This window comes from Thunnus maccoyii, chromosome 5 (assembly GCF_910596095.1).
Source record: "Thunnus maccoyii chromosome 5, fThuMac1.1, whole genome shotgun sequence".
Lineage (NCBI taxonomy): Eukaryota > Metazoa > Chordata > Actinopteri > Scombriformes > Scombridae > Thunnus > Thunnus maccoyii.
Genome location: NC_056537.1, coordinates 32,224,993 through 32,235,819, shown reverse-complemented (window position 1 = coordinate 32,235,819; position 10,827 = coordinate 32,224,993). Strand labels below are relative to the sequence as shown.

General features: G+C 39.4%; 1 long non-coding RNA gene across 1 annotated transcript in view; it reads right to left on the bottom strand.

Moving 5' to 3' along the window:
- Window positions 1-454: 454 nt before the first annotated feature.
- LOC121897438 overlaps window positions 455-10,827 on the bottom strand; it is a 33,258-nt gene continuing 22,885 nt past the window's right edge. The window contains exon 2 of the long non-coding RNA XR_006096223.1: window positions 455-582. This is a non-coding gene — a long non-coding RNA (uncharacterized LOC121897438). The remainder of the gene's footprint in view (window positions 583-10,827) is intronic.

Below are 10,827 nucleotides of genomic sequence, written 5' to 3'. Positions count from 1 at the left end.
CCCAGAGAGTGTGTGTATGTGTGCACGTCTTTGTGCTTGTGATTTAATCCCTGTACAGTGTTAAGCTAGGGTTGCACACCGCCTGCCAGTTGCACTAATTTAATTGTGTTTTACAGCTGTGCCAGTGTGTGTGTGTGTGTGTGTGTGTGTGTGTGTATATGTGTGGCGGTGTGTGTGTGTTTGGCCAGCAGCATAAGTTTCATGAGGCTGGTGAGCTTGAGGTGACTGCTGCTTAGCTCTAATCTGCTAAACTGTAATCCGAGGGTAGGACCCCAACAGTGCCCACTTTCTGCCAGCTGTCTGCCCTGCCCATGTTCATCTGACGCCCGATAAACACCTGCTTTCCTCACCTTCACGCACGCCGACCCAAGTGTCTTTCCACTGCAGTGTTTTCTGATCTGTGCGTGTGTTTCCGTCTAACATGCACCCCTAAGGCACGAACCACTACTCCCAGTAAAGTTATGAAGTAGTTTATTCCATGATCAAATGTCCGTGTGTGTGTTTGTGACTTTATATGCGTCCTTCAGGGATTTCTGATGGCCATGACTGGCTTGAAGTCTGGCTTCCTGTTCCATGGAAAACCTGCAGAGAGACAGACAGAGAGAGAGAGAGAGAGAGAGAGAGAGAGAGAGATAAAAGGCAGAATGTCATTTACTGCCATTAGGCTCATCGACCGCATTGACTTCTTTAATTCTCCTTTAGCTTCCCACTTTGATCCTCTTCCCTTTCTTTTAATTCTCATTTCCTCTTCTCTTAGCTCAATCTAACCAGATTCACCTCAAACTGTTTTTATTTGTCTCCAGCAACCGTCTCTTTCTTTTGGCTGCTTCTTACACACTCCCATCGCTACTTTTCTTTCCGTCTCGCCGATTTGAACCCGTTTCATCGTCAGACATTCCACCAAAAAGGGGACAAGGTCAAACATGGAACAAACTCTTGCTCTGTCCTGTTTGTGTGTCTGTTGATTGGTACTGAATTCATTACAAAATGTCACCATGCTGGATTGGAAATATTGCAGTAGACTGACAGGACACAGACTGAAAGAGTCGGATGAGAATACTAAGCAGAAAAACAAACCTTCCATATAAACTCCTTTCAGATCTGCTTGCTGCTGTGTTTACTGCTGATGTACCAGACCGTCATGCACGACTCTGTGGGGGATATTTACTCAGCCCACCGCAAATTACCATCAGGGTGCGAAATTTAGCTCCACTGCAATTTTTCAGTTTGGCAGGGTATTTACTAAGACTACTAAGATGTAAATGAACCCAGTCCACCAAAGAGGACAGTTCATCGGATTTGCGCTGAGTGACACTGAATAAGATCTGACGCTGGGTTGTTTCGATGCGTGCTGTGCGTGTCTGGAAAGCAACGGGGCACCAAAGAAAGTTGTTTCTGCTTCTGAAAAATACTGGTTACTGGTTGAAGTACTCGTTAAATAGAAGACACTTTTAGATCAGCGAGCAAATACTCATCCTGCCAGAGGAAGCATATAAAGTAACAAAAAGATGAGTCATTGAATTAGTTATTTGAGGAGATTATTGCTGTAAACAGGCCTACGCAAGTATTACTGGTTGAATAAATCATTACACACCGGACTGGACCTACTATGAGCCATTTAAAGTCAAGAAGGAGACCACTGCGGAAAACAGAGAAGTTTTATTTCTCACAAAATGCTCTTTTGTCTTGTTTTTTTTTTTATTGCAGTGATAAATGTAGAGCCACATAAGGTGACTTTCTAATGCATCTTTCAATTTGCTGCAACATTCTTTTATTGATGACACAAAACTATTTTTGTTGTCTAAACTAAGTGGAGCTGAAACAATTAATTAAGCAGTCGATGGCAAGAAGAATATTTTGCAATTATCTTGATTAATTATTTCAACCAAAATGCCAAAAAGTTTCAGTTCCAGATTCAACTTATACCTGTGAGGATTTGCTGCTTCTACTTGTCTTATTCAATAGTAAAATTAATTTTTCATGGTTTTGGACTATCGGTTAGGGTAAACGAACAATTTGATTGAATTATCTTGGTCTTTGGGAAGTTCAGATGGACGTTCTTCACTATTTCCTGATGGTGAATAGACAAAAAAAATAGTTGGCAGATTAATCGATAACAGAAAGAACGGTTAGTTGCAGCCCTACTAATTAGACTTTGTCTCACCACCTCTCTCTCTCTCTCTCTGTTTCTCTCTGCTGTAGTCTCTTTCCTTATGTGTGAGTCTAATAAAAATGTGCCACAGACTTTACTTCTGCTTTTCCCAGAATTTCAGACGGTTTCCTCTGCCGCAGTGGTCAGCCAGGAGTTATATAAATCAGGTGTAGCAGATATTTGAAATTTCCATTTCCCCCTTCTATATTTTGCACCTTTCACCAGGATGCCTTACAGTACATATTGCATGAGACCGAGCATGCAATTTTCAGCTGTGATTTTCTTCCATTTAACTGTGTGCAAAACCTCGGTGTGATTCTTCATTAATATATAAGAAAAAATTTAACTTGAGTCTTTCATGCCGAAAAAAGATCCACAAATCCTTAGTAAGCATCCCTTTGTGTGCTGTTCTCTCTGGTGTGTACCAGCATGTCATGACATCCCTTTGCACTTAAGAGGATGTGATAACTAATTACATTATGAAGACAGTCTGCCTAATTTTCTTGCTACCAACGTACCAACCCACTCACCCGGCACTGAAAGATTGTTTTGCACAACTCTATTTTTGATGCATTGCCATGGCAGCCACCAAGTGATGCAGGGTTGTTACAGCAACAAAAACCACAGAGTCCCCAACCTTGACCCATCTAATCAATGTTAGGAAACCAGGACAGATTTTGCTTTCCCCCCATTTGACATATTTCTTTCTTTTTATGTTCTATTTCTATATTTGCTGTATATATCATATGCTCCATGACAGAGAGTTGCATGTTTACACCTGGAACCACAGTCATGGCTGTCCTGGTGCTTCTTCCTAACTTCGCTGTTATCACTCTATATCCCCTTGGGTGTAAAAGTGCACGGACAAACAACATGCAGATGCACATAAACACACATGAAACATACACAGAACTGACAGAGGTTTACTGCAGCTGTATTCTGAGTCCTAACAAGCTGCAGATTTGAAGTTCTCAGTTATAATTCTGCTACTTTAGTTGGCTAGTTTTTCCACTTCACTTCCACTTCATCATTCATTTTTTTCAGATTCTGTGCAATAGCTTGTTAGCATTCCTTCCATTTGTCACTGAAGCCAAGAGATACAATTAACTTGAGCATGAAGCTGGCCTATGCCCCTTTGGTTTTAATGAGAAATGCTCTCAATGCAACTGAGAGCATTCTTCACTGAATTCATTATTCATTTTTTGAGAAAGTGAAGGACAAATGCAGATAATTGTTGACTCTGGCGGCTGTAAATAAAAACAGCTGTCAGTGTTCCCGCTATATTTCCCCACCGTTATCTGTAATGTCCTTAAGAGTCCACACAGCTGTCAATGAAATCTTCTGTTAAATGATTTATCGCGCCAGGTTTCCACTGAATAAATGCTCGTTTCTACACCGCAATCGCGAGTCATTACTATGCAAGAAAACACAGTTTATCTATAATGCATTGAGGTTAGTGCAAACTCTGAGCAGAGTCCTACACCAGCATACTGCAGCTCAAATGTATCATCCCAAAGACATCACCTGTCTAGGTGTTAATACATTTATACATATTGGGAGCAGCTCTCAGTATGTCAACTTGACTCCTGTGTTTTGTATTCTGTCCGGTTTTTGTCCTACTTTTTAAACGGTAACATTTCATTTTCTTGCATTGATTTCAGTTCAACTTTAACAGAGGCTCGCCACTTTAAACTGTCGTTCATTTCCACCCACATTCTCTATATTGGCTCTCTCCATTGTCTGCTTTAGGCTTACCTATTGTCCTTTCATACTCCTGGAAGGCTGATGCCATCACATTTTTACAGCTAGCAATTATCACCCAATGCTCTCCTGCCAGCCTCCTCTCTGTAACAATGGCTCTTAACAGGTGCCGGTTCTCTCACTCTACCTCCTGTTGAGTGCTCTCGTCTATGACGCCCTCAGTCCACTCAGTCTTACCTCCTCTTTTCATTCTCCTGGTGAGGGTGTAAAATGACTTAGCAAAACAATGACTAACTCCAGTACGAATCTATCCCCTTGCAAGCAGCTTTCAGGCACTCATTGCTCAATGCCCGAGCCACATGCACCCGAGTGTGCTTATGTATCAGTGAGTCCTGACATACACACAGAGCTGACCTCCTATAGCGGCTTTACTCCACATGTCTGTGCACTGCTGCAGAATAGTGAGTGACATTAAAGACTTGCCCGAGGAAACTGTCGGTCTGACAGATCTGCATTCCATGAAAAGATGATAAACAAGTAGAAAAGGAGGAACATAGTAAAGCTCCAGGAGCTTCACATTTAATTACCATCTTTAATTATGTAAATTACTCACCTTTACTGTTGCTGTCACTAAGCACGCTGTTGCCAGCCTGCCATTAACCTGCCTGGATGAGTCAAATCTTGTTCTTAGTTGACCCGCATCCTCTTTCTCTCCGTCTCCCCTCTACTCTCCTCTCATAATTAGTTAAAAATAAGGTGTCAGCAAAATCCTGCAGTCGAAACGTCTGTTATTAGCAGCTGTTATCTTGGTACTGACCATTTTCAATGCCAATCACTCTCTCATAATCTACTCCCCCCCAACACCCACTTTCCCTCCATCTCCTCCAGTTACCATTTGTTTCTGATTCATTCCCGGTCCGCTCGTTCATCCTCATCTCCTCCAATCGTGACTGTAATTACGGTGTTTTTATGACAATAAAAAATGATGCTGTCACTACACACATCATCATTACCCCCTCTTGTTCCCTCTCTAGTGTCTGTCTTCACAGTAGAGGCGTCTGTCAATAGCAGTTGATCTTATTGATTCTTTCAAAGCTCAAACAGGTTCTAGTCCATTTTCCATCACTTCTTCTCTCTTTGCTTTCTTCCACTTTTTTCCTCTCATAACGCCACTTGCTGTCTTATTTGTCATTGTTTTTCACCGTTCCCCTCCATCAACTCTTTCTATTTGAATCACTGCTGCAGATGGCGTGAGTCAGAAACAATATAACACAGTCACTTCAGTTGTTACAGGTCCCCAATACGGTCTGCCATCACCTATCTTCTTGTTTCCTTTGCATCCACAACTTTTGTCTTTTTTGTCTGTTTGAATATTTTACCTGTTCTCCGTCCCTCTCCACCATTACTGTGGTTACAATCTGCAACCATGTCACCTCTTCTTCAATTACAGTGCACACAGCTTCAACAAACAAAGACTGAGTGATGCTGCGCTAAAAATCAAAAACAAAACTGGGAGTAAAAGTAAACTTTACTGCTTATTCCTTAAGTATGTCCGTTTAGTTTCCATCTGTGTCTATTTGTTAACCTTAATGGACTCAATGCACTGTTGTTGAGACAAGAAGACTACACAGTGGACTGAGCAGAGCTGAAAATTACCCTCCTTATCTAGACATGGGGTCAACCACATGATATGTACGCTCCAAGCCTGGACTTTTAGTTATTTGCATTATTGCAAATGTGAAGGGGAATTTGAATGAGGTTTTCTTACTTCCCAGAAGTTGTGGTTTCACTTCAGATCTCTATATTTCGTGCTCTGTCCTCACTGTGTGCAACTGCACTAACCTGCTACAAAACATTTTCTGGACTGAGTCAGACCTGCTGCTGCTGGTATTTTTGTCATTCACCTGCTATTTTTCCTGCTAAAAATAAAATGAAAATGAAAACAAAGCAATTTGAGCTCCTTTCCATTTTCTCTGTACTGGAGCACTTCGTTCTCAGAAATGTACATCCTTTCATTCAATAAAGAGTTTTTTAAGAGGGGGCAAAAAGTTTCAGATACTTACAAGAGGGTAAGTTCACACAAAAAACATATTTGTACCATTGATTCCTGTTTCGTCACTGTTTGCAAACCATTCAAGACTGTATGGTGACACACAGCTAAAAAGGTACAAGATCTTCCTCCGCTTTGGAGTCTCTGGCTGTCCGTTTGCTCAAAGGTTAGCACTGTCAACATGACTCGCTACTGGTAAACTGCTCAAATTCAGATGTGAAAGTTGACGAGAGTTCAAGTGTGAGCAAATCTAAATCCTTCCATGATTATATTCCAAATTTCCTGCTATTACTGTTTTTCATTCATAAACTTTTGCATAAATCATAATTAGAAGAACTACAGCCTTTTACTTACTTTACTTACTTACTTTTACTGAATGGGCAGGTAGATAAAAGGCTAAATGCATTGCACAAAAAATAATACAAAAATACCTTAAATATTCTTGTGTACTTCAGAGAAAAAGAGAATACTTTGTGACAGTTAATAACTGATTATAACAAGGAGATGTTTGACTTCTGGTGTGATCGTCACTTGTTAGCGCTCTTATTAGATTTTTAAGTTTGTTGAGGGGATATTTTAAGTGGGAGGTGCAAAGCTAACAGTCAAAGTCATCACCTAAGACATTGCCAAAGTCTCCTGTCTGAAAACAACATTTGAGTTTTGATCTAGATGTTTTCACTGCAAAGTTAAAAGGCCTTTCTTGATCTATCTTAATGAAACACCTTCAGCAACAAGCAGGATCTCCTGTCTCTGCTTCCATGTGTTTGAGGCAAACACCACTGATTTGGTGTTGCTTGCCATCTGGAGACACAGAAAATCACGACTTGCGTGGAGTGACACAGTAAACGGAGAAACATTAAATCAAACACAGCGAGATGAGAAAATAATTCTAGACAAAGTCAAAGAGCAGTCAAATTGAAAAGGAGATAATAGCTTATTTATCATCAAATTCAAGTGTCTCCATTTTTATAAACTGCAAGCAGAAAAGACTCGCTCTGCAACTGGGCTGTAGCCATGGAAACCCAATATCTGAATCCCATAGAAAGAGATTATTCTTTCATTCCTGCCTTCAGTTAATTGTGTCACACAGCCACTCTGATTACACAAAATTACTGTAAAAATCTAGTCCTTAAATTTTAATTGGCAAAAAGAGCTTCATTATGCAATTTCAAAATCCACATTCCTCCTACTTAATAAGCCTTTCCATATGTCCTGATTAAATGTTTTATAGATAAAATATTTTCATTTAAGACCAACCATTTATTCTGACTTTATCATAATGTTTCCAAGACAGCTTGACTTCATCTTCACTGTATTTAATGACCCTCTGGTGAAATGACCCATCTAAAATCCATTTGATCTTTTTCCTGACTGATCATACCTGGAGAAATGGAGTAGTTGGACTACTGTCCCAAAAGTGCAACCAATCCCTCATCTGTCTTGCAAAATCACCTGAGAGCTGCTGGTGAACTGTAATCTTGATATTTCAGACAACATATCAAATGCTTCCACTGAGAAATGTGTTTTGCTTATTGTTACATCACTCGGATATTTGAGCTTCACTATGCAAATTACTATTCAAAGCAGAGTGTTTGCTATATATAGTATAAGAACGAATAAAGGACAGCTTATTTGTTGTTTGAGTCGAGTCGAGACACAAGCAAAGTTCACAGAGCTGAAATGATTGGTTGATTAAGTGAGGAGTTAATCGACAGACAAGTAATAATGTATTCATTGTTTGAGTGATTTGGTGCCAACCATTCTGTGGTTCCATCCTCTCAAATATGAGGATTTGATTTGTTTTTTGTTTCATATCAATGTTACCTTTGGGACTGGTCAGACACAGATTACTTGACAAATCAAGACAGTCATTGATCATGAAAATAACTGTTATTTTCAGCCATAAAAGCTATGCATTGTTTTACAGTCACATTGTAGCTTTTGAAAAATTTTTAAGAACAAATGTAATGAATAATTTAAAAGCATAAAACATAAAAGAACAAACATTTTATGTGTATTCTGATAGATATTTGGTGCAAGGATTATTTCAGTTATTCTCATTTAATGTTAATATTTTACATCTTAGTTGCAAGTTTAAATTGTGTCTTCCCCACTATGATCCCTGCGTAGTGTCTTTCATAGTTCTGTGTATTAATACCTAAAGCAGGAATGGTCACAGGTTTTAGATTTAACATAAGGGTTAGGGTTAGGGTTAGGGTTAGGGTTAGGGCTAGGGCTAGGGTTTAGATATAACCAGAGGGTGAGCTGAGCTGTAAAAACACAGCCAGTCAGAAATCTTTAAGGGGGCTAATCCATTAAAACCTTTACAGATAATTCAAAGAACTTTCATATAAACTCCAGCTGACACAGGAAGCCAGTGTAAGTCAGATAGGGTGGGTGTGATGTGGTGTCTCATCTTTGTCTTTGCCGAGATTCTGGCAGCAGCATTTTGAATAATTCGGTGCTCCGCAATTGATGAGTGCAATTTCCAAGTTTAGGACTGTCAGCAGGACTATAATTAGAAGAGCCTGGGTCCAATGGCAAAAGATCACTTCAGAATATAGTCTAGACCTGAAAAAATAAAGTCTGTGCTAAATGTATGACTTTAATCATCTGTTTTGTGCATGTCATATCTTATATTTGTTATATATTGTATGTAACAACATTCCTTGTTCATCTTGAATACTAAATTGTCCAGAAACCACTTGAATCCTGATTATCACTTTAAAGAAGATTGCTAATTCTTTTTTTCTATCCACATAATATGACAATATCATATATAAATCTGTGTGTACTTCAATAATAAAGCTATTCTTGCTTAGTGAAATACTGAAACACTAGACACTGTGTGTCTATATATAAACGGATAAACCATTATATTGAATGCAATGGTTATACACATTTCCTGAAATTCATCCTGACACATTCAGAGACTTTACAAACCTCTGTGGATACAGTCTAGACTTTTTGTAACAAAGTTTGCTGAGGCTGCTTTGCTGCACAATAAGCACCTGTCATGATGGGCACGCAGGTGTTTAAAAGTTAACAAAGTAGGTGGCAACTTTTTTGCATTGGAAATGAAAGCGTCAACAGTAGTTTTCCCAGAGGTCTCCAAAACTGACAAAGAGTCACAGAGATAATCACACCAGATGGGAATTAGCATATTGAGGAATAATAACACAAGGTTCAAGGAGTAGCATGCTTCCAAAACAGTGAGGACATACAGTAACAAAACTGTCAATGACATTTTCTAACAGGGGTCAATGGGACGTTCAATGGGGGTTCATTAGATAATATTTTCTTTGCTAAGATTAAAGTAAACGGCTAAAATAGTGATGCACTTGAATAATTACTACTACTTGGCTGAGAGGTATTATTTGCTTGTCATTACACACAAGGTTTCCGTACCTATCTTTAGCACCGCCAACAGTGGTGGCATGTCACCACAACAAACAGGCAAGTGGTTGGTTTGATATGAACAGTGGTATCATTCAGCAAAGAGCAATCCTGACCTCTATAAAGATATGCTTGTATAGTGGTTATGTTATAAAACATATTCAATTTACCTAATTTCATCTAACATGAAACAACTGTACAACATTAGCTGTCTAATCTGTTCATGTGACAATGGGTGTCAAGTCTTTGAATGCAAAACACAGTTGCAACTGCCAAAATCGTTTTGCAGATAAAACATTCCTATTGCTCCAATAAGACTGCAAGTGACATATTTAAATGGAGGAGTCAAAGAGACATTCACCCAGGAAATTAATTTGAGATGTCAGCCTATTTTGAATCAATTATTAGTATTCTGTGTAGCTGCACCCGAGTGTTTTCACTGGTGAGTCTGAATTAAGAATTGCTGTTTTCAGTGAGTTTGGGGCTTTAATCAGCAGTCAAACAGAGAGAAGGGAGGAAGAGTGCGAAACAGTCAGACAGCGAGAGAGAGAAAGGGAGACAAAAAGAAAAAGGAAAGGTCCATCCGTTAGCTCCCCAGTGACCAATTAAACACATCTGACATCTTTCTGCTGGTGGAATTCAAATGAGTAATTGTGTGGCTGTTTATGTGAAAGAGTCTTTAATGTTGTGTGAATGTGTTTGTGTGTCATGTAAGCATGCTTTATCTGTAATTTTGCCAGACAGAGAAAAAAGAGCTGGTGAGAATAAATGTGTGAAATTACTACTGAGGAGAGACTGAATGGAGAAGATGAACGTTCACTTCCCCGCTGTGCTGCTAGGAGGCGCCAAAGAGCTCACAAATATGGTTGAAGCAAACCGTGAGACAAAACTCAGCTTTCTGTTTGCAGCAGTGGCTTTATTACCCCTGCTGTTCTTTTATTGTGCAGGGAAAGCTTTAATATCAAGGGTGGGGTAATCACCCCCCTCGAGCTAGGGTGTATGCCTAACTGTGGAAGGACAAGGATTACAGCCAGATTTAGCAAAATAATGAAACAGATCATTATCAAGTCTGAACAAAAATGCAAAATAACAATCACTAACTTTCTTCTTTGTTTGTTTACATGATAGTCATATCATGTCACTGTAATGCTGTGAGATTATTGCTCCCTCATGTTCCCACATATTGTTGTAATTTTACCCTTAAACCAGCGATAGATAATGTGAGCTGGCTTCTGTTTGAGCGACTGGAATTAGCTCATGCAAAAGGAAAAGCCATGAAAGCTGCACTTTACTTTGAAGCTGCACTGATCAATTTTTCTAGCATGTTTTCCATAACAACTTTAGAAGGTGATAATATGTTCTCGCTTCCCTCAAGTGGCCCAAAAAGTCAATTAACGCTGCTCTAAAACACCTTTTTTCCCCATGAACTAAATTACCAAATGTAATGTATTTTATGCACTTGCAACAATGTTATCAGCCAGGAAATATGTTGTACAGACTGGCGGCTGCATTGCCTGAAGCCAGTTCA